Here is a 13,931-nt window from a genome sequence, read left to right on the forward strand (position 1 = left end):
CCTCTAACCACACATCTCCACTTACAAATATTTATTGCAATGAGTCATTTGTCTCTTGCTTCTGTGACACTATAAATATTCACTGAGACTCCTCTGAGTCAACCCATTGCTGCCCTATATCACAGAGATCCTGCAGGTTTGGATTAGCAGAATCGGCCCTTTCATGCATCCTAGCTGTTCACAGATAATATCGATTTTAGGATAGGCCAACTCAGAGCCCTGAATCTAGTCCTGGGTGACAACCAAGCTTGTCAGCACATTGGCTCTCCCTTGTTCACACCAGCATGGTGATCTCTCTAGCATTGCTCTATCTGGGCCACCCAATGCCAGCATTTCCAAGAGGCAGGGTTATCTCTCCCACTCTCAAACCCTCAGGACTGGCTCACTCATGCCCTCACCATCAAGGCTATCTCCACTGTATTACCCAGGTGAAGTGCAGGGTCTGCCACCAGTGAAAGATGGCACCATCTCTCTGAAGAGCCATAACCAGTAAAGGTCAGTAGGGACAGATCTGCATAGCCCCCGGACATCCACATGGTCCTCTGGTTGCTACCCCAACCAGGAATATCCTCATGCTCTTTAGTTATAATATGTTCCGTGTACATTGACACTGGCCCAAGAATGCAAACATGTCCTTCAGCAGCAGTTCAGGCAGGGACCTCACCATGGCCCCAGGTTCCTGGGACACTCATAACAGGCTACTCCTCTCCATCTTTGAGTTTTCAGTTTCATCTCTTCATAATGCTCAAGCTGATCCACTTCTCTTTCTCTCCCGTTTAACCACCACACACTTGCACATTGTGGTGGATCCAATTGCATGCTGACTACGTGGCTGCTGTGACCCGGATGATATCCTTCACTTGTGCTGAGTGGTGTGTCAACGAGAAGATATCTAAGGCTTGCCCCTGCAGTGTGTATGAGGCCAGGTATGTGGGTTGTATAGCAGTCTACATACAGGTCTCTGTCTTCCTCTTCCCGTGATGCACTCTGTAGTAATAGGCAGAGCTCTTTTGTGTGTGTGTGTGTGTGTGTGTGTGTGTGTGTGTGTGTGTGTGTGTGTGTTTATATCCTGCTATTTCAGTGTGGCAGAAGGCAGGTCTGTGGGTATCTTTCCCTGATCACACTGCTCGACGTGATAGAATGCAGGTCTCTGTTTTCATCTTCCTGTGCTGTGCTGCCCAAATTTGATTGGATTTCATTTGAGTTGAGGTGAGGTGAGTTTTGTGTGTTCTAGGCATACAACAACTTTGGCCACCAAGCCAGTCATTAGCTAGGATGAACAAAAGACTTCCATTTGTTCTGCCCCTGTCTGATATAAGAGCAACACCACTAACAGGGTGTCTCTTTTCCCATTGCCAGAATTGTTTTAAAATTATAATTTACTTACAGTACATCTCAATTGTAATCCCCTCACTCTTATCTTCCTGTTCCACCCATGCTCCCTCCTCCACACTATTCCTCTCCCCTAGACCTCTGACCAGTGGGGTCCTACTCCTCCACCATCTGTCCACAGGTACCATCTGGATAGACTACATCCTCTTCTTCTGTGTTCCCACAGGGCCTCTCTGCCCAGAGGTAGTGATCAGATCACAGGCACCAGAGTTCATGTCAGAAGTAGTCCTCTATCCTCCCTCCCCCTTCCCCATGTGTAGAAAAATCTATGCATCAACTACATCTGAACCAGATTCTCTGCTTGCAATATCCTTGGTTGGAGCATCAGTTTGTGCTGGCCTCCTGAGACAATTGATACTGAACATATTAATGACAACGATTGTTGATTTCTGCCATGTTGTTACTGCTGTTATTGGTGGTGGTGGTTGTGGTGGTGGTGGTGGCGGTGGTGTGTGTGTGTGTGTGTGTGTGTGTGTGTGTGTGTGTGTGTGTGTGAGCATACATTTCCTGTCTCTTGAATTTGCTGGTGTGAGATTATTATTTCCTTTGTTCTCATGGGTGCAGTTAACCTCTATATGTTGGAGTTGTCCTATTAGCACTTCTGGATTTATAGACAGATATTGCTTAAATTTGATTCTAACACTGGGTATCTTATTTTCTCCATCATTGGTGACTGAAAAATTTGCAAGATGGCACAGCCATGGCTAATTGGAAAAGTGAAAGTCATAAAGCCAACACAGCTGTTTGACAAAGCTCCAGCAAAGCTGAGCTGAGTGTATGGTCCCCCACTTTTTGGCTTTGAACTTTATATGTGGCATGCTTGGGAGGCATTTATTATTTGTACAACTTGGGGATATTGGATTGTTGACATTTTTCTTATGAATCATTTATGCCCACCCCTTGAAGTACTGCTTCTCAGCATCCCAGGAATGTCCTGACCATACTACCTCTCCCTCTTTTAGGGTGATATTCTTCTTTGGCTCTACTTAAAGGTTTCCTTATACCCTGGAGGTTGTGACCCACATAATTATGCCAGAGACCTCCTTATGAGGCTCTGATTCAAAGATACTGGGCATCTTTGCCCATGGATTTTCCTTACTCAGGAACAAGATAATCAAAATAAACTTTTAAAGGTAAATAATATTCAGTAAGCTAGAGAAGTTGGCATCAGATTAAATTAAAAGCCTCTTTCTTATACTGATGGACAAAGAATGATGTGGATAAATTATAAAAGAATAAAATAATAAGACTTCGCTTTCTTAGAAAAAGTCAACTCATACAGGGCTACTATGGTGTCATATGAACAAGGAACAAAGAATACCAAGATTACATATATGAATAAATTCTACAAATATATAAAATATAAACATTATATTATGCCAAAAATTTAATAATAGCTGCAGCAGCTTTTTGGCTTGGAAATTTTTCTTGGGCCCAGTGACAATTAGCACCCTGACTATTGAAGGCACCCTGACTATAGAATACACTGCTTGGGTCATGATAATCTGCCCAGGCTGCCTTGGAGATTTCCTTTCTGTCTAATGCCCTTGAAACCACAAGAGCTATCATCCTGACAGCAGGCTGACATGCTTTGAGAGAATATGCCCTGGAAACTTCAATACTGTTAAAAGTTGGGTCGTGAGGTTGATGTGGAAAATGATTCTTATGTCCAAGTGGAAGTTGAAACACATGTCCGGGAACAAAAATGATATGATCTCTATTTTGGAACAGCATGTATTTATCCATGCCTATTGAGTTCTGTATAAATAAAGAACTATCCCTGCCAATCTGTCAGGATGTAGAATTCCTCCTTATCTCTGTGCCTGCCTCATTCCTCCTTCTCCTCCATTGTTGATCTTGCATCCACCATTCTTTAGGCCCTGACCTCATGCCAGGGCTGGACCTTCACAACAGGGTATAGTATCTTGTTGTCTGTGATCTCTTAGAAGTTCATCTGCCTATGCCCTTCTGGCTTTTAGATTCTCCTTTCCTTGTGGCTTTTGGTATTCTTTCTTCTGTGGGCTTAGTGTTTTGATTATTATGTGAAGAAGGGACTTTCTTTTCTAGTGCAATCTATTTGGTGTTCTGTATGTGTCTTGTTCTTTGATAGACACCTCTGTCTAGATTAAAAAATTTTTCTTCTATAATTTTGTTGAAAATATTTTCTGGGCCTTTGATCTGGCATTTTTATCCCTTCTCTTTTTTTATTACTTCTAGGCTGAGTCTTTTAATGATGTTCAAGGATGTTTTGTGTCAGGAGATTTTTAGACTTAACATTTTCTCTGATTGATGTATCCATTTTTTTTTCTATCATGCCTTTAATATCTGAGATTATCTCTACAGTCTCTTGTATTCTGTTAATTCCTGTTCTAAATCCTAATTTTTTTATTTCAAGTTCCTTAATTTCTGTTTTCTCTTATGCAGCTTTTTCATTCAACACTTTGTGGTGTCTTGAATTTCTTTAAAGGATTTGTTTATTTTATTTATTTATTCTTTTTTTTTTTGTCTTTTCCTTGATGTTGTTGAGGGATTTTATTTCCTACTTTAAGAAGTCTTTCATCTTCATACAGTTGGTTTTAAAGACTTTTTTTGTACTTCACTCATACTGTGATATGCAGGTCCTGCTGTAATAGGTTAGCTGTGTTCTACTGGGAACATATTGCAATAGCTGCTACTGATTGTGGTTTTACACTGGCATATAAACATTTGGATTTGGAATGATTATAGATATGTGCTGATTGATGAATTTGTCTTTGTTGGGTGGGTGTTTTGCTACTTGGTTTCTGTATCATCTCTGAAGTTTTGGAGAGTGTGATGATTGAGTGTTGCCTGTTTTCCTGGAATGCTCAGATGATGTATTCACAGGGAATATCCTCTGGTATTAGAGGCTGGGATACTGGGGTGAGTGGGAGGTAGGAAAGGTTTGAGGAGAATGTCTTTGTGATCTCTTGGGTATGGGGTCAGAGAGAAAATGGAGTCTTCCTGCTACAGACCTGGGTATGAATCTGGGGGTTTGGATCTCAAAAGAAATATGAGAAGTATTGGTCCACCTTCAGCCTACTTGCTGCCATGGAAGAAGCAATGGTTGGATTTTCAGGTGGTGCCTCCTAGGTTTGTGGTCTTGGACAAAGAAACAAAAGGAGAGGAGTTAGAAAGGGTAGATCCATGTTATTCACAGGAGTTGGGAGTGGGGGGCAGGGTAGTCTGCCAAAGGCTTTCTTTTGCAGAGCTGGGGAATTGAATCTGGGTGGAGAGAGAGAGAGAGAGAGAGAGAGAGAGAGAGAGAGAGAGAGAGAGAGAGAGAGAAGAAGAAGAAGAAGAAGAAGAAGAAGAAGAAGAAGAAGAAGAAGAAGAAGAAGAAGAAGAAGGCCTGCAGCAACCTACATGGTTTTCTGGTAGGCACGGCCTGTAAGTTAGCAAAAGTGTCTACTGGAGTTGATGGCTAGTATAAAGCAACAAGTGAGGAGAAGGAGATTAGGAAGGAAAGGAGGTCTATAGGATCAACAGGATATGTGGGCACATGGGGGAAGAATGGCTGTAGCAGATCTTCTGTTGAAGAGATAGAGATGAGTCTGGGCCTTGCATTTGAAGGGGCAGAAGAGTTGTGAGTGTTTCCCTCTTCTGCTTAGTTGGTGTGTTCCTAGTGAATGCCTGCTGGTATCAGATATTGAAATAATGGGCTATGTTGGAGAAAGGAAGGTTGCGGGGAGAAGATCTTTATGTTCCTTTGGGGATGGGGTTAGAGATGAGAGATCACAGCAGATTTCCTGCTACAGAACTGGAGAAGACATTACAGGCAGGTTTTGGACATAAAGGGCAGTAGGAGAGTTTTTTCCTCCAGCCTATTTGTTACCCTGTGAGAAGTAGCCCTTGGATTAGTAGTAGTTGATTGTAAAACTAAACTATCTGGCCTTCAACTCCCCTCAGAGACTTAAGAAGGAATAAAACTTAAATTCCTGAGTGAACCAGCAGGGCAGGTTAGCAGCTTCCAAAATGAACAAATTGACTGAGACAGTTTAGTACCTGAACAGATACCCAACATTCTCTAGAACATTGGAGCCTTATCCTGGGCCTTCCTTTAAGATAAGATAGATATTGAAATTCATTCAGAAATTTAAGCCCAACAAGACAGGAAAAACGTTTACTTCAAGCTTGACAAATACAAATAGCCAAACCACTATGAATGTAACATTTACAGAACTCATGATTGTCACATGGTTCTCCCTGTGCAATGTAGTTTGTTTTATACATGTATAATAAAATAAATATATTTTTTTAAAAAAGAAAGGGAAGATCTATGTGATCCATAGGAGATGGGGTGGGGAAAGTTATCACAGGTATGTTGCTACAGAACCAGAGATGAGACTGAAGCATTGGATCTGGGAGAAATAGCAAATTTCCACTTTTGTAAAGAGCAAATATCTGTCATTTCATAAATGGCTACATTGTGATACAACTTTTTAATGAACAGGACAGCCTCTTAGGTCTAAACCAATTGAGATCTAGAGAAAGCTAGGTTTTGTTCTTTACTATCACTATGCCAGCAAAATACAGCACTGAGCGGCTTCCTTCCATGGTTGTCTAGTTGGAAAGAAAAAGAGGCTTCAAGAGGAAGGCCATCATCCTGTATTTCTTTCACCCTTTGTGTACAGAAGCATTTGTATGGTCAGAGAGATCCTGTAAGTTAGGCAGAAGTATCAGGCTGGAACACATCAGGAAGCTCTAGTAGTTGTCTTTGACTCAGGACATATTCTTTACCACCTTCCATCTTCACTTTCACCATCTACTCAGTCTTCCACTGCACAGGAATAAGGTGGAGAATCACAGACTTCTGTGAACATATCCACAAAGGATGTACTGTTCTCACTGCTGGGGCCCCACCTCTCAAAGGCAACACCAAGTGACCTCTGTCCTCAAGAACCCTAAAGTCTCAAAAAGGGAGATCCAGCTAAAGTGGCATAGGTAAAAGAAGCTATCTGAGCAAGGGCTCAGATCTGGGGTAGGCAGAACCAGTGGGAACAAGCTCTCAGCCTGGCTGGTGCTCCAAGCAGCAAAACGGATACTCTTGGGCATATCTAAATGCATTCCTAGCTTCTCATTTTTCATTTGAATTCTTAGTGCATGATGAATTAAAATGTTTCTATTGCTTAGTTTGTAGGACTTTGATACTATTGGAGGGATCTGTATATGTAAAACAAATTAAAATCAGACACTCTAAACTAGAAGAATTCCTAATACACAAGGGTGAAAGAAATGGATGAATTAATGGCTTGGGAATCTCACAGTGTCTGCAGCCTGGAAACTGATAGCCACTACATTCTACATTACGTCAGCATGGAGGTCCCACAGGGGTCATCAGTTTGCACTATCTTTGTACTGTTTCTATTTCTTCTCAATTAACACACGACTTTGGGAGAAAGTGATCACCATCATTTCTGTTATAGTTGAGCAAGCAAGAGTCATGTTAAACGACACTCCAGATCACAGAGGGAAAAGCTGGCTCTGGGTTCAGAGCAGGCTGCAATTGACGTTTCAGGCTAGAGGAAGTGACTAATCTTACCCAAAATTCCATAGAAGAAGTAAACACCATAAGTGTTTAAACAGTAGCCACTCTACATCTTGGCTATCTTAATAGCTTTAAAGTACCATAATCTTTAATCTAAATCAGAAACTGGAGAGTAATTCTTTATTGCTTTTGGACTCTTACTCCTTACAGTCGATTTAATCTTAGGTATTTTACAAGAAATTCTGTACATTTTATATTTCAACTGCTATTATTGGCTTTCTTAGTATTTTCTTTGAATGTGGTGTGAAACAGACTCTGGGTTAAGATTGACTAAACTTGACCGCTGAGTTTGAATAGCTGTGTGACTCTGCAAAATGTCCTGGTGCATTTCCAAAAGCTTAACACAAACTAGAATCCCTTTGGAAGACAGAACCTCAGTTGAGGAGGACAGATCTATCAGTGGCATGGCACTCCACTGAGCTGCCAGGATGGGGTTTGATTTTTATGTGTCCTAGGCATACAACAGCTTTGGCTAACAAAACCAGATATCAATCAAGCTAAGATGAACAAAGAACTGCCATCTGTTTTGCCCCCGACTGATGTACGAACAACATCACTAGCAAAGTGTCTCTTTACCCATTGCCAGGGTGGAGGTGGGGGTGGGAGTGGGGTGGTTTTCTTAATTAGATCAGTTAAAGTGGGAAGATCTGGATCTTTGAGGTGGGAAGATCCCATCTATCACCCTCATTAGCAAGTCCATTCCTTGACTGGCATTAAAGCCTACTTCTTCAGGATTCTGGTGTGTAGTAGAGTCCATCTGAGCTGTCTAGCCTCGCGGACTGACAACTATTGGATTCTCGGACCTTTCTTTGATACAAACAGCCATCCTTGGATTAGCTGGACTACAGCCTGTAAGTCATTCTAAGAAATCTTTTTTTTTTTTTTTTTACTATAGATCAATTCATCCTATAAACTCTGTTACTCTAGAGAACACCAACTAATACAATGTCATTTAACTCTGGTATTTATCTGCTTAAGTTTTGTCCAGATAACAGAGAGTGGAATGCTACAATAAAACATCCCAAATCACTTAATTAAAAATAAAATTGTAAAACATGCTATATTTGGTTGGTTACATTTAAGAATTACTAAGATATGGTGAGACTACTAATTCACGTAGGTGCTGATAAGGACTAGATGAGGCCTCAATAAACATCAGGCTAAAACTGAATTTTTTTTGAAAATTTATTTTTAAGTGGTACATGAAAACACAAAGTTGTATATTTTAGTGAGCTGCCATGGTGACAGAATAGGAGTTACAGCAATTCCTTGTTAAGAAAACAGATAGGAAGAGGGGTCCTGGCTAAGAAATAAAGGTGGTAATTTGTCTTAATCTTGAGCATTTCAATTATAGTAACAGATGTAAAACATAGCAAAAGAAAATAAAACCTAATACAGCTTTCTGAGGTTTTTCAAATGTTCTGCTTTGCTTTGTTTTCTCTGTTTACTATTCTAAATTACTGGGACTTAAGCCCAATTTACATATGATAAATTGTAAAGAAATTCTTCTAATTAAATAGTACTCCTTTAAAAATATGTCTAACCTAGTTTATTTAAAGGGATTATCATATTGAAAATATTAAGAAGGTTTAAATTGCACAAATATAAACAATGGTAAAATACGAACATAATTTTTTAGGTGAAAAGGTCACCAGAAAGTTGTGTTTAAACTACATTTAGAAAAATCATAGAATTTTCAAATTGCCAATAACTCCAAGTTCAAATAAAATTGTTAAAATAAAATTTCTTTGTCTCTTCAGGTCTCCTTTGGTAAAAGAAATGATCCTTTCTCCTTAAAATATTTGATTTCACATAAGACATTTTCTTCAACTTGGGGCACATATAACTGCCACAAAGACAAATCACTTCAGAAGACCCTGCCCATCTCCACAATTGCCCGTCTTTATTCTAGTATGTTAAACTATCTTTTGATGTGAAACATGTTTCTGGCTACACAAAATGACCCAGAAATGGCAACTGGAGCATTGCCAACTTCTGATCTCTGTGCATGGAGGGCTTCAGAACTTTGAACTCCAGTCCAGCTCCAGCAAGACATTGGGAAAGGGCTCAACAAAGGAGCCATGACAATCGGAGATTGAGTCTTCATTGGAGACAGAAGCCAGGTAATCAGAGTGGGATGGAAAAAGGCAGCTGCAATGATGTGCCTAGAATTATCTTGCCTCAAGTTGAAAATATCCATATTTCCCCACCTTATTCCTACTCATGCATGTCCACCCTCTTTCTCATCCTGTATCTTACTGCTTTTCCTCCTTGCTTTGCCTAGGTGATAACTATACAGATGCTTCTCAACTAAGAACTGCATATTAAGAATGACTCTACTATTTACAAATTGCAGAATTTGAATATATGACTGTGGGAATTCACAGGAAATTCTTTCTATGCCAAATTATCATAGGTATCCACTAACATTTTAAAGGGTAATTTTTTTTAAATTGGAATATCTGTCTTTGTTATTTAAGCAATATCACACGTTGTACCAAATAACCTTTTTAAAAGTGTGTATGTATGTATGTATGTATGTATGTATGTACGTACATATGTAAAAGTGTGATATTGTATATGTCAAGGCTACTAATGGCATGACTCCTACACATAGACAATTTCAGGCATCAGTCCTTGCCTTTTACCTTACGAGGCAGGCTTTCTTCATATTTCTCTGCTATATACACCAGGCTAGCTGGCCTGTGTGCCTCCAGAGATGCTCCATTCTCTTCCACTTATCTCTGTAGGTATGCTACAGATGCTCATAATATGTTTTATTCTGCTTTGTTTTCTACGTTTACTATTCTAGATTACAGGGACTTAAGCCCAATTTACATATGGTTTTTAGATAGGTTCTGGTAATTCAAACTCTGTTCGTTGCACTTGTATCACAGTTGCTTTATTCACTGGAATCTTCCCAGCCCTATTTGTTCAATGAGGAAACAAATTAACCCCGAAAAGAAATTAAAAATAAAAATAAAACACACAAATAATGGGAAGAAACAAGTAAACGCTTTTAAGAAAGCCAAGAAAAAAAAGCAGGCAAAAGAAATAAATAAAACTATTCAAGATCTGAAAATGGAAGAAGAAGCAGCAAAGTAAACACAAACTTAGGGAATTTTGGAGATATAAAATCTAGCTAAGTGAATAGAAATTATGGATGCAAGTATCATTAACAGAACATAAGAGATAGAAGAGAGAATCTCAGTCAAAGAAGATACAACTGAAGAAATTGTTACATTAGTCAAAGAAACTATAAAATCTAAAAGTTCCTGACACAAAACATCCAGATATCTGTGACATTATGAAAAGACTAAACCTAGAAATAGCAGGATTAGAAGAAAGAGAAGAATCCCAGGTAAAAGACCCTAAAATATTTTTAGCAAAAAAATCATAGAAAATTTCCCTAACCAAAAGAAAGAGGTACCTATAAGGGGACAAGAAGTTTGTAGGACACTAAACAAATTGGACCAGAAAAGAAGGCTCCCCTTGCCACATTATAATGAAAACCCTAAGTATACAGAACAAAGAAAGGATATTAAAAGCTGGAAAAAAACACCAAATAACATAAAGGCACATTATACCTGACTTCTCAATGGAGATGAGTCTCTAAAAAGCCAAAAGAACCAGGACATATGCCTTGAAAACTCAAAGAGAGCACAGATACCAGCACACACTTGTATAACCAGCAAAATTTTTATCACCATAAGTGAAAAACAAGACATTCCCTGACAAAGTCAAATTTAAACAATATCTTTCCACAAATCCAGGTAGTAGAAGGACCACTCAAACCTAAGGAGATAAACTACACCTGTGAAAATAAAAGAAATAAATAATCTCACACAAGCAAAACCAAAGAAGGGAGACACACAGGCACACCACCCAATCACCACCAGCAGCAAGAAGAAAATAACAGGAATTAACAATTGTTCGTCATTTATATCTCTCAATATCAACAGACTCAATTCCCCCAAAAAAGACATGGACTGCTGGTTGTGGTGTCTTACACCTTCAACCCCAGCACTCAGGAGATAGAGGCAGAGGTGGGCAAATCTCTGTGAGTTTAAGGGCAGCCTGGTCTACTAAGAGAGTCCAGGACAGCCAGGGCTCTGTAACAGAGATACCTTGTCTCAAAAAACCAGAAAAAATATATTAACAAAATGGATGAGAAAACTTTCAACCAAAATTAATCAAAACAGATAGGTAAGAACACTTCATATTCATCAAAAAAAAAAAAAATCAACAAAGATGAGATCCAATTTTTAACATCTATGCCCAAATGCAAAGGCACCCACCTTTATAGAAGAAACATACTAAAAATTAAATCACACATCAAACCACATATATTAATAGAGGGAGACTTAAGTATCCCACTTTTACCAATGGACAGGTCATCCAGACAAGAACTAAGCAGAGAAATAATGGAAATTGTATGACTCAAATGGAACTAGCAGATATCTACAGAACAGTTAACTCAAATACAAAGGAATATATCTTCTTCTTGGCATCTCATGTAACCTTCTCCAAAATTGACCACATACTGGGTCACAAAACAAGTCTTAACAGGTACAAGAATATCAAAATAGCCTGCTGTATCCTGTCAGAGAGCCACGGATTAAATCTAGACTTCAACAACAAGAGAAACAACAGACAGCCTGCAGACTCATGGAAACTGAACAACACTCTACTGTTGAGGCAGAAACTAAGAAATTAAAGTTTTCCAAAAATTCAATGAAAATGAATGCAAATACCCCCAAACTTATGTGGGACAATGAAAACAGTGCTAAGAGGAAAGTTTATTGCACTAAGTGCCTTCATAAAGAAAACAAATAGATATCAGACTAGTGTCTTAACAACACACCTGAAATCTCTATACCTAAAAGAAGAAAACAGAGCCAGGAGGAGTAGACAGGAGAAAATAAACTGAGGGCTGAAATTAATACATTAATAAAACAGAGAACACTACAAAAACTCAATGAAAATGAGAATTGGTTCTTTAAGAAAATCAACAAAATAGACAAACCCTTATTCAAACAAACTAAAATGCAGAGAAAGAATATTCAAATTAACAAAATCAGAAATGAAAAAAAGGTAAATAACAACAGACGCAAAAGAAATTCAAAGAATCATTAAATTATATTTCAAAAACCTGTACTCCACAAAATTGGAAAACTGAAAAGAAAGGGACAGTTTTCTTGATGGATACTTCTTACTAAAGTTAAATCCAGATCAGATATACATTTTAAATAGATCTATAACCACAAAGGAGGAAATAGAAGCATCATTAAAAGTCACCCAACCAAACAACAACAACAAATAAACAAGCAAAACTCCAGGGCCAAATTGTTTTAGGGCAGATTTATACCAGAATTTTAAAGAAGAGTTAATACCAATACTCACCAAATTGTTCTACAAAAGTACAAAAACAAGGAACATTGCCAAACTCATTTTTATGAGGCCACACTCTCCCTGATACCCAAAACACACAAAGACTTGTTGCACACACAGTACACAAAAACCACATTGTATTGAAATAAAAACAGGTTGATCGATGGAACTGAATCAAAGACTTAGATGTAAATCCACACACCTATGGGCATCTTCAACAAAATCACAAGTGACAACTCATTCTAGTGAGTATGTGCAGCAAAATGAACATTCCTCCAATGTTGGTGGGGGTGCAAACATATACACTTTGGAAATCAATATAGTGGTTTCTCAGAAAATTGTAAATTGACCTACCTTAAGATCTAGGTGTATCACTCCTGTGCATATGCCCAAAGGACACTCTACCATACAAGAAGGACACTTGCTCAACTATGGTCATAGTAGCTTTACTCATAATAGTCAGAAACTGTAAAGGACCTAGATGTCCCTCAACCATAGAATGGTTAAAGAAAATTTGGTATATTTACACAATAAAGTGCTACTCAGCTCTTTAAAAAAATCACTAAACTTGTAGGAAAATGGATGTAATTAGAAAAAAAACCCTAGGTGAAGTAACCTAGACCCAGAAAGACAAACATGGTATATATTCCCTTATAAATGGATATTAGCTGTACAGTAATGGATAGTCATGCTATAATACACAGAGAAATTAAATGAGAAAGATGGCTCAATATAGGATCCAAGAATCCCCCTGGGAAATGGAAGTAGAATAGACATTGTGGATGGAGTTAGTGTTAGTGGACACAGGAACAGAAGGGATCAGTTTGGGGAAAATGGATTGCAGGAGCCAGAGGGATAAAAAATACAATAAGAAAACCCACAGATTCAATGAACTTCATCCCACAGCAGCTCACAGTGACTGAACAAACAATCATGGAGCCAGCATAGGTCTAGGTCTGACCTAGGCCCACTGCATATAAGTTATGGCTTTGCAGCTTGGTCTTCTCTTAATGGTGGGGTAATGAGATATCTCTGGATTCTTTTGCCTACCTTTGGGACCATTGTCTTCCTACTGAATTTCTTTGTTCAGCCTTAATGCAAGTGGAAATGCCTAGTGTTATCGCAACATGATATAGGTGATATCATGGTTGAATCATGCAACATGTTTGGTTGATGTCCCTAGAAGGCCACATTTTCCTGAAGAGAAACTGTGGATGAGTAATGGAAGGGTGCATGCTGGAGGGAGAAGTGGGTGGGAAAACCACCGTCTGGATATAACACATAGAAGAAAAAATATAAAGAGTACGCAAGTACAGCCATTACAGGTTAGATGAAATGTTAATTACTGTTGGTGCCTTCACTTAATCCAGAATGTAAAACATGTATGTCTAGTATATTGGAAGGTTGGAGAGATGGCTAACTCAGTAAAGTACTTGGAATGTAAATATGAGGAGGAGTTCAGATCACCAGTATCTAAATAAAAAGCCAGGGGATTAAATGTGCGGCTGTATCCCCAAGCAAGGAAGGAGATAGAATCTTGGAGCTCACTGGCCAGGGCTGGCCAGCCAGCATAGCTGAATTC

The sequence above is a fragment of the Acomys minous genome (genome assembly GCF_964271855.1).
Source record: "Acomys minous genome assembly, chromosome: 2".
NCBI lineage: Eukaryota > Metazoa > Chordata > Mammalia > Rodentia > Muridae > Acomys > Acomys minous.